At 40.3% G+C, this 16,261-nt stretch overlaps 1 protein-coding gene across 2 annotated transcripts in view; it reads right to left on the minus strand.

Annotated features, from left to right (window-relative positions):
* The window catches only part of LOC137290267 (interference hedgehog-like), a 262,516-nt gene extending 252,242 nt beyond the window's left edge, over positions 1–10,274 (minus strand). Inside the window, exon 1 of one of the 2 annotated variants that reach the window (XM_067821075.1) lies at positions 10,142–10,274. The gene's annotated coding sequence lies outside the window, so the exon portion shown is untranslated. The remainder of the gene's footprint in view (positions 1–10,141) is intronic. The other variant, XM_067821090.1, reaches the window with a different exon arrangement.
* Between the last annotated feature and the right edge of the window lie 5,987 nt (positions 10,275–16,261).

Below are 16,261 nucleotides of genomic sequence, written 5' to 3' on the forward strand. Positions count from 1 at the left end.
TAAGTAACTCAGGAGTCAAGTGAATCGACGCCGGGTTGTTTGAATCCGAAGAAGGGGAAAGACAGTCCGGTAATCTGTCGGCAATCCACTCAAAGACAGCAGTTAAGGGAAGATAGGTGCCATCACTATCACCAACATTGCCAGGTTCCTCCTCATAGTCTGGGCAAAAGAACTGTTCCTCGTGTTCCTCCCAGGAAATAGAGGTTGATTCTCGTCGCTGACTCGAGTTGGAAGCAGAGTTCTTAGTGTTAAATTCTTTGCCGGAAGTCCGCAGTGGTTCCGGCGATCGCGAACGCTGGGATCTAGAGAGACGTCGTGGTGATCTTGACCGAGATCGCACTCTACGTCTACTTCTGGTACGTGAGTCTTCCTCTAAGGAGCGCCTTGGAGAGCGGGAAACCGACCGGGAGCGCCGGCGCCTGCTACGGTGTGGAGAACGAGAGCGCCGACCCTTCGGGGACCTAGAACGAGATCTGCGCCGGGAGCGCTCAGCCTCTAAACGACGAGCGCGCTCTTCATCCAGCTGGCGCTGTAACATTTCTTCTTTAGTCAGCGTATGAGACACTCTGGGGATCCGATAAGACGTAGTTATAGGAGCAGGGTCCGGCAACAATATTGGCGCTGGCGTTGGTACAGGCGCTGGCGTCGGAATAGGCGCTGACGTCGGAATAAGCGCTGACGAAAACACCGGTGCTGATGTAAACAAAGGCGCCGGGACAGGCAGTGGCGCCGGGACAGGCAGAGGCGCTGGTACAGGCAACGGCGCTGGCGTAAGTCTAGGCGCTGTCGTTGGTAAAGGTGTAGATACCGAGGTAGGGAGTACAGCAGCGCCCGGCGTCAAGAGAGATCGCAGAAGCCTCTGAACTTCAGGATGGGATAAGGCATCCGGGTGAGATAAATCTACAAAGGCGTCCGAACGCGTAGGCTCGGCGTAATAGATGAGCGCTCCACACTCGGCGTTGATAGTGGTATTGAAGGCGGTGGTAGATCTTGGTCGTCAGGTAAGGATCCCAAGGAAGACGCTGGCGACGACATTCTTCTCTTACGTTGCGTAAAACGTTTCCTCCGAACCGCCAAAAAGGTCTTGAAATCGGTGAGAGATAACGCTTGACAGTGTAGGCACCGACTATCGATGGAACAAACAGCGGACGCACAATCCGGACACCAGGGATGTGGGTCCTTGGCTGATTTCTGCCCCTTGCAGACAGTACAATAGTGTCGAGTCATACACAGAACTGTAACAGACAAGAAACCACGACTTGACGACATGTTAATACAATACTAGGAGGAAAATCCCCTACATAAAAATGTAGAAAGTAGTTGCACCCCTACGTAAAAAATAGGCACACCCGTAAGTGCGGGGCAGCGAAAAATAACAACCACAATGGCTGCCTTCGCTACGCTGAAATTCATGGCAGAAAAAAGTATGCTAAATACCGAAAACACAAGTGAAAATGACCAAGCATGGGCAGAAACATGACGGGCAAACCACCAACAAGATGAACTACCCTCATGGACGCCATGTCGTTCTCACCTCCGACATGGCCAAGCCAAGCCTGAGTGAGAAAAGAACAACACGAGGTAGCAAGGTAAGCACATTAAATGCTTGTATGACTTGACTTTGATACATAATGAGGGGATACAAACCATACCTACCAAGGAGTAGCAACTTTATTGAAACTACACACAGTAGGAAAAAAAACAAACTGCAAACCAACACGTCCGTTCGCACGAACGCTAAAGGTAAAAGTGAATTTTGGATTCTGCGCTCTCGCGCGAGTGGAGAGATCACGTCACTTCCGTGACTACATTCGTAGATTACATGAGGTAGCCATCGAGGGGATGGCGAATCAACGACTGTCTGATCTCGTTTAGCGAAGCTAGAGGTAATATGCATAAGACCTATGGTAAGGTAAGTTAAAAATTATACATATTTTTATTGTAATAACCAGTTAAGGGCTTTTCTCCTGGTGTTTTCTAATAAATGTTTTATCATATAACTAAAAGTTTCATCCAATGAAAATCATGCATGCAAGAAAGACACTGAAATTGAAGTTCAACAAGAAAAGTAGATACAAGTTTACAAAATGTGTAGTCTTATGCTATGGAGCGTTTTAGTTCATGAATAATTATCAAATTTAATGGTTAGTTTAGTTCTTTCAAGTATGTCATACTAAAACAAAATTCACATCAATCGAAAATATGTTTTTTTACAATCGATAATGTTTAATCCTACTTTCGATCAACTTTCGATTATTTTCAATCATTGTAACACCACTACCGTGGACACTTACCGCTTTGTGTTGTTTCTCTTTAAGTTATGTAACCTAGAGTGCGGAATGAAGCTGGAGCCCCTTGCTAAAAGCCATCTTAAGAGTGAGTGAGTTTAGTTTTACACAGCTTTTAGCAATAGCACAGGAGGGCACACTAGAAATGGGCTTCACAAACTGTACCCATCTGATCATCTCATAATTCAATTACCGCACCTAATCATTCGACCCATAGCACTAGTGACACGATTGGTTATTGTCGAAAAAAAGGGTCTTCTTGCTTGGTCTGTTGTTCTTTGTTTTACGACACACTCAGTAATGCCATTCCTGGAGATACAGTGACAGAGTGAGTGTATTTCTAGGCCAAGTGTATTTCTAGGCCAAGTAAAATCCCAGCTGTATCGCGCCAGTCTGTAAATAATCAGGACTGAACCAGACAATCCAGTTATCAACAGCATGAGCATTGATCTGCGCAAATGGGATGTGATGGCACATGCCACATTCAGTGAGCCTGACCACCCGACGATCTGCAAAGTCGTCCACTATAATCTGCATGGGCTGCTGAAGACCAACTGTAACCATGGTTTTCACAGGTGGATTGCTTGCATAGGAGAAATGTATTCAAATATTTCCAAAATACAACTTCACTGCAATTATTTTTGGCTCTTTACCTGCAAAAGAGTCGGGCCAATATGATTTTATTAGAAACATTCGACCCTCTCCAGTGACCTTGAATATGGAAACAACTTTCTGTCAGTTTGCTATGTGTAGCTTGGAATGACATTGGTGAAAATAAATATATCAGAAAATCAGCTTTGATGTTAATGACAGTACTAATCAAATATACTTGCATTAGTAACTGAAATGCAAAAAAATATATTCTTTTGATTGTCAAGGTTTGGCCATTATCTTTCACTAACCAACAACATAAACTGTGATTGCAGGGTATCAAATCCACGTCTTCAACATGTACAGTGAAAACTCTACTTGTAATGAGTGAGTGAGTGAGCTTAACACCACTTTCATCAATATTCCAACATATCACAGCAAGGGACACCAGAAAACAGTTTCACACATTGTACCCATGTGGTGACTTGAACCAAGTCTTAAACGTGACAAGTGGACACTCTAACCATCAGGCTATCCCACCATCTCTGTACTTACAAAGCTACTCCACCAACAATGTAGACTATACATGTCGACAGTCTGACATTTACTATGTACATATTTTCTTTGTTTAAATGATTGCTGCTATCCCCAATTTTCCAACTGTCTCCATTGTTTGTGTTAATGCAGAAACATGCGTTTTTCACACAAAAACATAATAAAACCACACAAAAAATATTTTTCTCATGTTTTGGAGGTATAGATTCTGATCTATATAATTTTATAAGGTACCTTAAAACCGCAACATATAGACAAACGAACAAATTTTAACATGATTCAGGATTGTACTGAAAATTTAATGTGCAAAAGATTTGGACTACATATTTGTAATTTTATATCTGCACACACTAGTACAAAACCTACTGCGATCACTTTGTCTCTGTGGTGCAGTGGTTACGGCATCCACCTAGAGAGCAGAAGGGTGCGGGTTTGATCCCCGACTGCGTCATGATACTTGCTACTTCCCTGCCTGGAGCTCTGCATTAATGGGTACAACAAGGACTGGTATGTTCGGAGCCAGTTTAAGGTTACATTAAAATAATTAAATGTTTCTCCTTCACATTTTTTTTCAAAAGTGACGAGGTCAGTAGGGCAGGGTTTTTTAAAAAAAATTTATGGAAAAAAGGTGACGAGGGAGGAACACATTTTCATTTTGAGAGGGCTTTCACTTTAAGTTTCAGAAATAAAGACTTGGGAAGTTTAGCATGTGTTAATGAGTTCCAGATTCAGCCACACTCGTTCTTACCGACACTCATTCTTATAGTGGACAAGTGGATGATTGGGACGCAGCCGAGTCAAACACATACATCATTTATTTTAAAATGGCATTAACAAAATGTTATGTGCACAAATAAAAGTCACGAGCCAATGTCCGAGAAACATTTCACATTTTTTATTTAGCTTAATATGTCTGAATGGGGTATTCATGCTTAACTACGGTATGGTACCTCAGTGACCTTGCGCTATGAAAATAGCAAAAAACAAGTCTGGTCAAGTACAAGCAGCAACACATACACAAGCTTGCAAGTTGTCATAAGACTATTAAAAGCAAAATATTCCCAAGCACGATGCTAAACCCCATTTCAATTAACCTCACCTTCTAACAGTCGAAATACAATGATTTAATAAAGATATCTTTAGTCAAACACCTATGTGAACAATGAGCCCCACAAAAAACAGTGGTACACTCTCACTTTAATAAATCTGTATGAAAAGTTCAAGAAAGTAGTACAAGTGATGAAGTACAAATTACAACACATCTATCATGTTTACCTCCCTCCCGGCAAGTCTTGGCGTGTGTGAAAGGAGGATGTAATATAAAAGTAACAATTGAAGTGTGCGAAAGGTGTTGCATAACTCAAATAACCTCATGTATGCTTCATAAATATTTTTCTCACAGGCACACTGACGTGATTCTGGGCACACCCTACCATATATTGAGTACCAGTGTCATGGTTTCATGCATCGAGCAAACGTGCAACCATTACACACAAGTGGAAAGAGTGGACACAGGAAATACTATTTACTGAAAAAACAGTTAACTTTCTTACCTATCATAATGTTCCCTATCAAACCAGTTAACCTACATGTACCTTATAACAGCAGTTATCCCATATCCCTGTAATGTATTCCCAGTTACAACAACTAACAAATCTCCTTGTAATAAAGCACCATCAGACAACCGTTAACCTACATCCCCCATAATAATATACCATATGACAACCATCAACCTTTATGCTTGTAATAATGTTCCCTATTTCAACCATCAACCTGCATCACCATAATAATGTACCATATGACAACCGTCAACCTACATCTACATAATAATGTACCTTATGACAACCGTCAACATACATCCCCATAATAATGTACCTAATGACAACCGTCAACCTACATCCCCATAATAATGTACTATATGACAACCGTCAACCTACATCCCCATAATAATGTACCATATGACAACCGTCAACCTACATCCCCATAATAATGTACCATATGACAACCGTCAACCTACATCCCCATAATAACGTACCATATGACAACCGTCAACCTACATCCCCATAATAATGTACCATATGACAACCGTCAACCTACATCCCCATAATAATGTACCATATGACAACCGTCAACCTACATCCCCATAATAATGTACCATATGACAACCGTCAACCTACATCCCCATAATAATGTACCATATGACAACCGTCAACCTACATCCCCATAATAATGTACCATATGACAACCGTCAACCTACATCTCCATAATAATGTACCATATGACAACCGTCAACCTACATCTCCATAATAATGTATCACATGACAACCTTCAACGTACATCTCCATAATAATGTACCACATGACAACCATCAACCTACATCTCCATAATAAGGTACCTTATGACAACCACCAACCCCAAAATAATGTACCATATGACAACAGTCAACCATTATACTTGTAATAATGTTCCCTATTACAACAGTCAACACTCATCCCCATAATAATGTTCCTCAGTACAACAGTTAACTTACATCCTTGGAAAAAATTTTCCAATCACAACAATTAACCTACATCACTGTAATTATCTTCACAAATCGTAAGAACGGAAAAGCCATTGTAATTTGGTGCGTCGAGTGGCTGCATGCATTTTATATTCCCCTGGGAGATAGGATTGAAAATATGAAGTGCTGTTGATACTGACCTCTAATGATTGAGGTAAAAACAAAGTGCTTTGAGCATGCATGTAGATGAGATGTGCTTAATTAAATACTTATATAATGATAATAACAATAAGACGACAGTTAATCTACATCCTTGTAATAAGATCCCCTATTTAAACAGTGAACCTACATCATTGCAATAACACCCCGTATAACAGTTAACCTACATCTTTCTAATAACACCTCATATAACAACAGTTAACCTACATCCTTGCAATAACACCCCGTGTAACAACAGTTAACCTACATCCTTGTAATTACATCCCGTGTAAGAACAGTGAACCTACATCATGGTAATTACACCCTGCGTAACAACAGTTAACCTACATCCTTGTAATCACATCCCGTGTAACAACAGCTAACCTACATCCTTGCAATAACACCCTGTGTAACAACTGTGAACCTACACTGATTACACACTGCGCAACAAGTTAACATACATCCTTGTAATTACACTTCATGTAACAGTTAACCAACATCCTTGCAATAACACCCTCTGTAACAACAGTTAACCTACATCATTGCAATAACACCCCATATAACAACAGTTAACCTACATCCTTGTAATTACACAGCGTGTAACAAGAGTAAACCTACATCCTTGTAATTACACCCCCTGTAACAACAGTTAACCTACACCCTTGCAATAACACCATATAACAACAGTTAACCTACATCCTTGTAATAATACCCCATATAACAACAGTTAGCCTACATCTTTGCCGTAACGCCCTGTAAAACAACAGTTAACCTACATCCTTGTAATAACCTGTATAACAACAGTGAACCTACATCCTTGCAATTACACCCCATATAACGGTTAACCTACATCCTTGTGATAACACTATGCATAACAACAATTAACCACCATCCCTGTAGTAACGTCCTCAATGACTACAGTTAACCTACATCCCATAGTTATACTCCCTTTTGCAAAACTGAACATATGTCAGTCAAGGCAGCAGTCATCCACAACAGATAACAGATAATGTATCAGCTTAAAAGAAAGCTTGAAGTGATGCAAGTCAATAGCTGGTGACAATGGTGAGTGTTAGTTTTACGATGGTTTTATCAACACTTCAGCAAAATCATGTGCGAAGCCACCAGAAATGGGCTTCACACATTGTACCCATATGGGGAATCAAACCCGGGTCTTCAGGGTGAGTAATGAATGCTTTAACCACTAGGATACAACAAGGCCCCTCCACTATGCAGAAATCCCCAACCATAAGTATGATGCTAACAAACCTAGAAACAATCATACTATCCTGGCATTCCCAAGGGACACAACCCTGCTAATCAGTGGCACCATGGATGACTTGACCTCCCATTCACCCTACTCTTTCAGTACACCAGTATACTGAAATACATTTTTCAAAGGAAACATATTGCAATATTTGCGGGGTTATAATGTTTAAATAAGTACATGAACTTTGGTGATTCTTGTCATACTTCACAATAAAAATCTACACAGACTTTCACAAGTCATGTTTTTCTCCACAATTAATTTACAAACAGCATACTTTACATTCCAGGAATTGTAAAAATTAGAAACACTGCCAACATTCCAACCTTATTTTGAGACTGCCGTTATCACAACCATGACATTTATTCTTAACACCTTAGTATGTACAAAATCGAAATCCACAAGTACAATCAGTGTCACTCAACGTCAGACATTAAGGTTCTATGTATGGTGCGATATGAATACCTGAACCACGATATATTACAATACAATGAACAGTGGAAGCCATCTAAACTGGCATTTGTTAGGACCAGAAATAAATGCTGATACAGAGTGCATTCTGGTTTAAAGAACTTTTCTCTTCTGAACCTGAGAATGATGTACCGTAAATTACAACTAAACAACGTGTTGATTGTCAAAAACCAAAAACCATCAGTGTGTTAATTTTGTCAAATTTAAACATTTTTTTTTGAACTGATATATTGTTCAACCTTAATCATATACACTTGACGCTTATGTCAGGGTAGAGACTGTGATTGGGCTGCATCGGAGATCCTACACACGTCACTTACCAATCTGCCTAATCCTTAACCATACTCCTTTTATCAGGTAGCATAATGAGCTTGATGCTGACGGAAATCCACTGTGTCATTAATATACATTCAGCCAATCAGCCAATCAGCCAATCAGCCAATTAGCCAACCAGCCAATCAGCAGGAGAGCCAAGTTACCAAATGCTGGTTTAGAGAGCGTTAATTACTGTACAAACAATCAATTCGGCAGTCTTGGGTTGGATATATGGAAGCATACCCCACCATGTAGGGAATCAAAGACAGGTCTTCGGCATGACGAGTGCATGTTTTACCACAACAAAGTTTAACTACTAGGCTACCCAAAACTCATCATGTAAGATACAACTCAATGTGAGCAGGTAGTAAAATACTTTTCAGTGTATTCTTGAAATATGTGGGGCTGTGGAGTCACCTAGTGATTGCCTGTAAATACAGAAATAAAACTGGAATATTGGTGAGAGGGGTGTTTTAAACAACAAACCAACCAACCATTCCTTGCATAGAATATAGTCAGGTAGGCAAGGTTTTATTATCTCATTATTACATCAATATAACCTCTCTCTGCATATGCTTTCAGAGTTGCAGTATTGTAAGGCAATTTGAGATCATGCTAAAACAGATTTTAGCCATTTTATTAAATGTGTTCAGTGATGAATATGGTTTATGAGCTGGCAAAATCATAATGCCACTAAATGGACCAATACAATTACTGTTGTTACATGAAAACCTCTTTCACATATTAAGATCTCAAAATCGTTATATGGATATTTGGACAAAAATGCTGGGATTTACTGGGCACGAACTTCTACATCCTATACACATAAAAACTGACAAAAGATGCAATAAATTAGATTAGCGCATCCACAGGGACACAGAAAAAGTCCAAAAACTTTGATTAAGATGTTGATTAAGTAATAAGAAGTTATCACTGAGTCTGCTACTAGCCTGGTTATGATATCATTTGCAGTTTAATTACTGTGATGATCATGATACACAATACAATAACAGTAACTGAATTGCAACAATATTATAGCATAGCATTAATAGTTATATTTAAGTGTTTGGGACACCAATTTTGTAGTCCATGAGTCCTGAAAATTAAGATTATGAGTCCCAGGGACCCTCAAATATAGGACTCGAGGTAAATCCCTGTACATGTTTATTCAAAATAAGAATAATTAATTGTGGCTTAAAGGGGGTGATTTTCTTCAACTTCTTTGCTTTTTAATACAATTTGCTGCAGGAAATACTTTCTAACATGATGTCATTGAATTAATCATGTTTGAAAAACAAAACTAAGATCAAATTATAACAATTATTGTTTCACAAAATATGACTGGCATTGCCTATCTGCTGTTAACAATAAATCCCTGCACGTGCATGGATATTTTTATACTGACAACGAATTGTTTTCGAAGCATTCATAAAATACAATGTTTTGAATTTAAACACATCCAGAAATGTCAATATTATCGACGAATTTACACTGTCTGGAAACATAGACGTAAAGATGTCACCATGACAGTCCTTCATGACCTAGCATCTACGTTTGCAACGTTACGGGGACGATGTAACAACCAGCCAAACAGACAAAAACATTGGGATGTTGAAAAGAACAGTCTTTTTTTAGTTTGACAGTGTCGGTTGAGATCTTCTGACACACCATCCTCTGGTAATGGTGCGTGTACACTCTCAAGAAACTACAGCCGGGTGGAAAGAGTAGAGACCTTTCCATCCCGGCAGTGACCATGTGAATTGGTCAATATATGACCCTTAAACCCTCGCGCCGGCTCTGAAACACTAAAGATGGGGGATAATGCGGTGCCGTTTCCGCCATATTTGTTTCTTATTTACGTGTGGCGCTTGCGACAAGCGCAGCACGCGCGGGTCATAGCGACTTTCAACACGTTCCATCAAAGGGTTTTCACTCAAAACAGCATGTAATACTTACCTTAATCGAGTTATCCTTACACGAAGCATAGAAATCGTCAGTAAATAATGATCCGTGTGCACAAGCAAGTGCAAGATAGGCCTTTATCTAAGTGCTAGTCATTCATGTTTCGCAGCAAGGTACACGCTGGTTTGGGGGTCAGAGTTCACACATATGCAAATCTTTAGGGGCCTCGCGAACAGAGAACTGGATGAACGTGAGGTTTTTGTGGGAAAAGCTGCTGATATTGATTTCAAATTGTACAAAAGTCTTAGAAACCAATGTCGCCGTTTTACTTTGTTAAAACCAGTTTTTGTTTTGCGCTTTGCGAAGCAGAAAGGCAAGTCATTGGGTGGAAACTTTCAGTTATTTTGCTAGTACGTAACATACGTCCGTCTCGATGTTGAATTGATACCATTGCCAAAATTTACAGTACCATCTTTCGTTATGTGGAATGATATAATACATGTCACCATGAAAGAAAAAAAACATTTTTTTAAAGGACTGGTGTCCAAAGTTCCCTTTCATTAAACCAGAGACCATATATATATTATATGGTCTCTGATTAAACGAGACAATGTTTGCTTGAATCTGCCAAATCGAAAAGACATCCGTGTCACATTTTAAGCAAATAAAACGAAATGATCTATATTTCCACACAGGAATATTATCCTCAAATAGGACAATTAAAATATAGGGTAACATTTCCTAAGACGCGGAGTTTGGAAGGGATCGGATTGTTTCATTTGTTTAGTCTCCCTGATAGATCGAGTTTCATCCCATGCAGCCTATTACAGCATGGTATTTACGAGGGTATGTAGTTTGATTTTAATGAAAATTATCATATTCATCATTTTGAAGAACATTTGTGCAACTCATAGACAGATATGCCTCGTGTCTGTCAACGCATCTATCGTGTTTCTGAAACTGAATTGAGTTGAGTTGGTGAGAGCGAACAAGTGAGCTTAGCTTTACGCCAGCAACATTTCAACAATATCGCGGCGGGGCCGGAACGCTTTAACGCTTTAACCACAAGCCTACCCCACCGCCGCAAACAGTTCTCCAGTCATACCAAAATTCGTTCGTCATGACGATGACCCAGGTTCGATTCCCACACGGGTCAACCAGGTTCGACTCCCACACGGGTCAACCAAGCCGCCGAACATGACCACCCGATCCCATTAGTCGATTCTTTTGACAGTTACTGCTTCCTGAAGACCAGTTCTAATCCGGCTTTTAACGACTTTGCAATGTCTGTAAATGTATATATCTGTCTTGTCGAGCGGGGAGTGAACGACCCTGTAGGTTTTCCGATTGACAAAGCCAACATGTACTTGATTTCACAATCATTTCAATATGCTAAACGATGCATATGTTCCAGTATTTCCATCAGCAGTTTGGAGTTTTCACTGTCTTAACCCAGTATTTCCTGTAGGTCGGATGATATCTCCAGTAAGTACATCTGGTAAAGTGCATGAGATAAAATGACTGATGTGATCTTTCAAAAACCCTATTTATTGTTTCAATTTTCCTTGCCCTCTCCGCAGCTCACCAGTTGCAGATGTGTTCCACCATGTCGTTTGAAATATGAAGCCGTCATTTTCAAAAGATCCGTTTTCATCCTAAGTCATTTCCTACAAAAGCCGGACCTCTATAAAATGGCGAACTTTCTCAGATCCGAAAGGTCCAACAGTTTACGTAACTTAGCAAAATATGTTAGAACTGTTTCCCAAAAGTTCCAAATAAAAATCTAATTTATACTATTTAATCTTTCTCAATTTGTTATAATATACCTTTGTATAGGTGTTTTAAATAACATCGATGCTACTTTGTACATACTTATATCTTGGCATTTATTGTATTCATTTACATATATCTGTCTCATGTACACGTGTACATGAATACATGTATGTTATCACGCGAGTGTGTTTTGGGGTGGTTATCCTGCACTAGGAATAAACATTGTATTTAGCCAGCCTTGGCGAGCCTTGGCATACAATGGATAGTGTTATCGGCAGTAAAGTGTTCTCGGCAGGATAAAGCCATTAGATATTTTCGGTATCCTTTGGGGGTCATATACGGATATCGATGCAAATTAGCGATGTCATATGCAAATTAGAGAGGTCATGCGCAAATTGTAGGGACTACTTTCAGAGTGTAAACAAACATGATTGGCGATCGTGTCCTGATTGACCGCCGCGGTAAAAAGCATGCCTGGTGATGATAGATAGAGTAGATCATTACAAAGCGAAGATAGATCCATAGGCTTTCGAAGATACCAACAACAGTTTCCCAATTGATTGTCAGTGTTACCGAGAGGACGGCACAGAAATCCGGGTGCACAATGTTAGGCGAACATTAAAGTGTATTTGTTGTTCAAAAGGTTAATTGAAATTTACTGCAATTTTGTTATTTTTCAAACGCAAGCTTAAATTTCTTGACAACAATACGCTCGTAAGTCATTCAGTTCCCAGTAAGCTTTTATGTGTAAGCCTTCAACGCAAAAACGTACTGGAAAATTAATGACCCAACGCAGTCAAATGAGTGATCAGAAAATTGCGTCACCGAGCATGTGATGTCACATATTACTACGCACATGTTTGTGACGTCATAGATACGCAGGCACTTCCCACAACGTTCAGTTTCGTGATCAGTGGCAAACGAAATCAACAGTCTAAGTAAACGTAATCCCAGTGGTATTTGTTATATTCCTACACTGGGCCTAACAGGAGGTCGTGTCAGGTAACCTTTGAGATTGACCAATCAGAACACAGCTTACCAAAGTGGACATTCGCACATACGTTTTGAACTTTTATCCACGCAAAAGTTTGTACCCGAACGATTCAGAATGCTATTTTCCCCCACGATCGCTTCCGGGTGATGAACATGGAATGGGTTTATTTTTACGCCGCACTCAGCAATATTCCAGCTATATGTTGGCGGTCTGTAAATAATCGAGTCTGGACCAGACAATCCAGTGATCAACAACATGAGCATCGATCTGCGCAATTGGGAACCGATGACATGTGTCAACCAAGTCACCCATCCTGTTAGTCGCCTCTTACGACAAGCATAGTCGCCTTTTATGACAAGAATGGGTTGCCGAAGGCCTAATCTAACCGGACCTTCACGGGTCTGAGCACGCCAATACAGTGATTAAACAGTCGCTGAAAATAGCTTGCGGAAAGATTAACTAATAGTTACCATGTCAACACAAGCAAAGAAAGCATATATACTGCAAATATCAGTTGTATATGCGGATTTTCTTTTGTTAAGAGATCATTGTCAGTGACCGGTGTATTTTATAAGTCCCACCGAACCCTAAACAGTAGCCGTTGTCTGACTGGTTAAATCCGTTTAGCCGTCTCCAATTGATTGGGCGGTCATAGGTCGCTCAAAGGTTACCCGACGCGACCTCTTACAAGGTTTTGTTAGACCCAGTGTAGGAGTGTAACGAACAAAACTAGGGCTATGTTTACTTAAACTGATGAAATAGCATTTTTTAAACTATAAGAATGACATTGATCTCTTTTATTGGCATTTTAGAAGTTCATGGATAATAGAAAAGTATAATACTTTGTGGATGACAACTTCTTTAATTCTATGATGCGACTTTTCGGTATAGCTTCTCATACCGTTTTCGAGCAAGAGTAAAGCAACACAGCACAGAACCGGCTTTTATACATATAACAGGGATTAAGTAAGACAACATAAGGGAATGCATCAAACAATAACAACAATTGGATGGGTAATATTACAGTAACAAAGGGAGGAGGCCAATGTTGAGGAGGCGGAATAAGGTATACATAGGAAATTGAGTAGGTAATAATGCAATAACAACTGGGAGGAAGCCAGAGTAGAGCTAGGTATACATAGTAGACGGGATGGGTAGAAATACAATGGTAATAGGAAACCAAGGGTAGCTAAATACAATGTTTATGCCTAATGCAGGGCATTAACCATCCCCAAAACACAGTCGTGGATAACCTTTATTTATGTGCCCAGTATCAACCTAACGCGAACAGGGCTGTACTTGTGTGGCCACTATTAGCGTCAATGGTTGCTTGGCATCGGCATCTCATAGACTGGACCAGATTACGGATTATGTGCCTGGGAATGAGTTGGTACTCTTCCCCCAAGGCCACAAACAGAGCAGGTAACGTCTGTGGCTAAGGGTCACGCTGTCGCACACGACGATCCAATTCGTCCCACTAATGTTCAGTAGGGTTAAGATCCGATGATCGTGAGGGCGAATCAAGAACCTGAAAGTTCTGGGCAAGGAAATCCCTGGGAGATGTTGGCGACACCACTGTCTGCGTTGTTGCCGATGTTGACGTGTAATGACAGGTCCTCGCAAAGGTCTTCCGACGGAACAAATACCAGACTCACGTAAGTCTGATCAGAAATTGTTCTGAGTCCTGGCACTACCGATGTTGTGGAGGATGCTGTGGTGAACCTGTTCCGCAAATGTCGAAGCCGAATAAACCTGTCCTGAGCGGGCGTGGTCACACGGGGTCGTCCTGCCCTGGGGCGATCACGTGTTGACCCTTGCTGCTGGTAGCGATGCCAAAGTCTTGCTATGGTACACTGTAACACATTCAGTTGCCCTGCAATCGCAGACTGAGACCCCCACAGCCTCCAAATGACAAATCGCTTTTTTTTGCGCCTCATTAAGTCAAAGTGTGACTTTTGCACCAAATTTAAGATTGTCAACTGTCACAAGAGCATTGAAACCCCCGACCTTTATTGGAAATGATGCATGGAATGTGCGTGCAAAGGGAAACTCATGAATTTCTTCCCGTTCACAATTTAATCCATTTATTGTGGAAAACAGAGTTTGTTGCGTTTTGGCAAGTTATCCTGAATGACAAAGGATTCAAACTGGGAAATGTTTGCAGACAGTGTTCTCCATAGATATACTGATTAAATAGACACCACTGATTCAAATTCGAAAAGTTACATGGAAAATACTACGTATGTGTTTTTTGTTTTGAGTAGTTTGTGTATATTTATACTTTAATCGCGAAAACAGTTGCTGTTTTCTCACCTTCTGCTGTAGCTCACGTGTTACGTGACCTCTCCGCTCGTGCCGTCCAATATGTCTAGAGTGCGCCATGTTGCCAATGACCAGCGCTACAGTAGTACAAAACTTTCAAGACCAATTAGCATCTGGATGCACTTACTACTGTCACATCTAAGAAATATGTTAAAGTGTATTGAAAACAACTGAAACGAACTGGCACATAATCAATATAACTGAACCGACAAAACCGATTATTCGACAGGTGTTTTTTCGATTATCCATAAAAGTTTCCTTCAGTAGTTTATGTGACGAACTTAATAGTCTGTGTTCCCGAGTCTTCCGATATTGACATCAAGTAATCAAGATCTTAAAAGTGTGACCTATTATAGCTTCACTGGTATTCTGTTATCATCACTGAAACGGTCAAAAGCATGTCAAACTATCTCCCCCAAAGAGAGTAAAGTAATTTTCTCCATGCACAGATCATTTCGTAAGAATAGGCATATTTCCTTCACAGTTGCTTGTAATTTTTTTTATAAGAAAAATCATGCCTGTATCGCTATATGTTGTACACAGGGGATTGAAGCCCATTTCCGCCATTTTGGTGTTATGACGTCACAGTGGGGTTAGTGTGACCTGTGTGTGACTTACTGAATGTGGAACCCCTAAGCCTCGCCCTCGTAGATGAGTTCCCCCTTCCGGAGAAGGTGTATGTGTGACCTTTAAGTTGACCTTAGTGGTCTGCAGCCAGATTATGTTTACCTCATGACACTCATGTGGACATCACATGACCTTTGTCAAGTGACTTTATGTTGGGTAAAAAAATCACCTTGTTTTTTTACACAATGTCACTTGCGCTACTTCTGTCATAACATACTTCTCCAATATGAACGCCCTTCGACATAAACACTGTGATCTTTTGAAAGCTATAGAAAATGCGGAACTTACTGGAACACTGAGGTATCCTGAATCAGCATAGCAGAGCTTATATAGTGATAGGTCCTTGTCTTCCCCTATGTAAATCATAGATACGGAAATTCTTTGTACTTTCCATGAATTTGCATATTTTAACTGCATACATTGTATTCTTTGTCGGAACCTCAAGACACTAAAATAGC

The sequence above is a fragment of the Haliotis asinina genome, chromosome 1, assembly GCF_037392515.1.
Source record: "Haliotis asinina isolate JCU_RB_2024 chromosome 1, JCU_Hal_asi_v2, whole genome shotgun sequence".
Taxonomy (NCBI): domain Eukaryota; kingdom Metazoa; phylum Mollusca; class Gastropoda; order Lepetellida; family Haliotidae; genus Haliotis; species Haliotis asinina.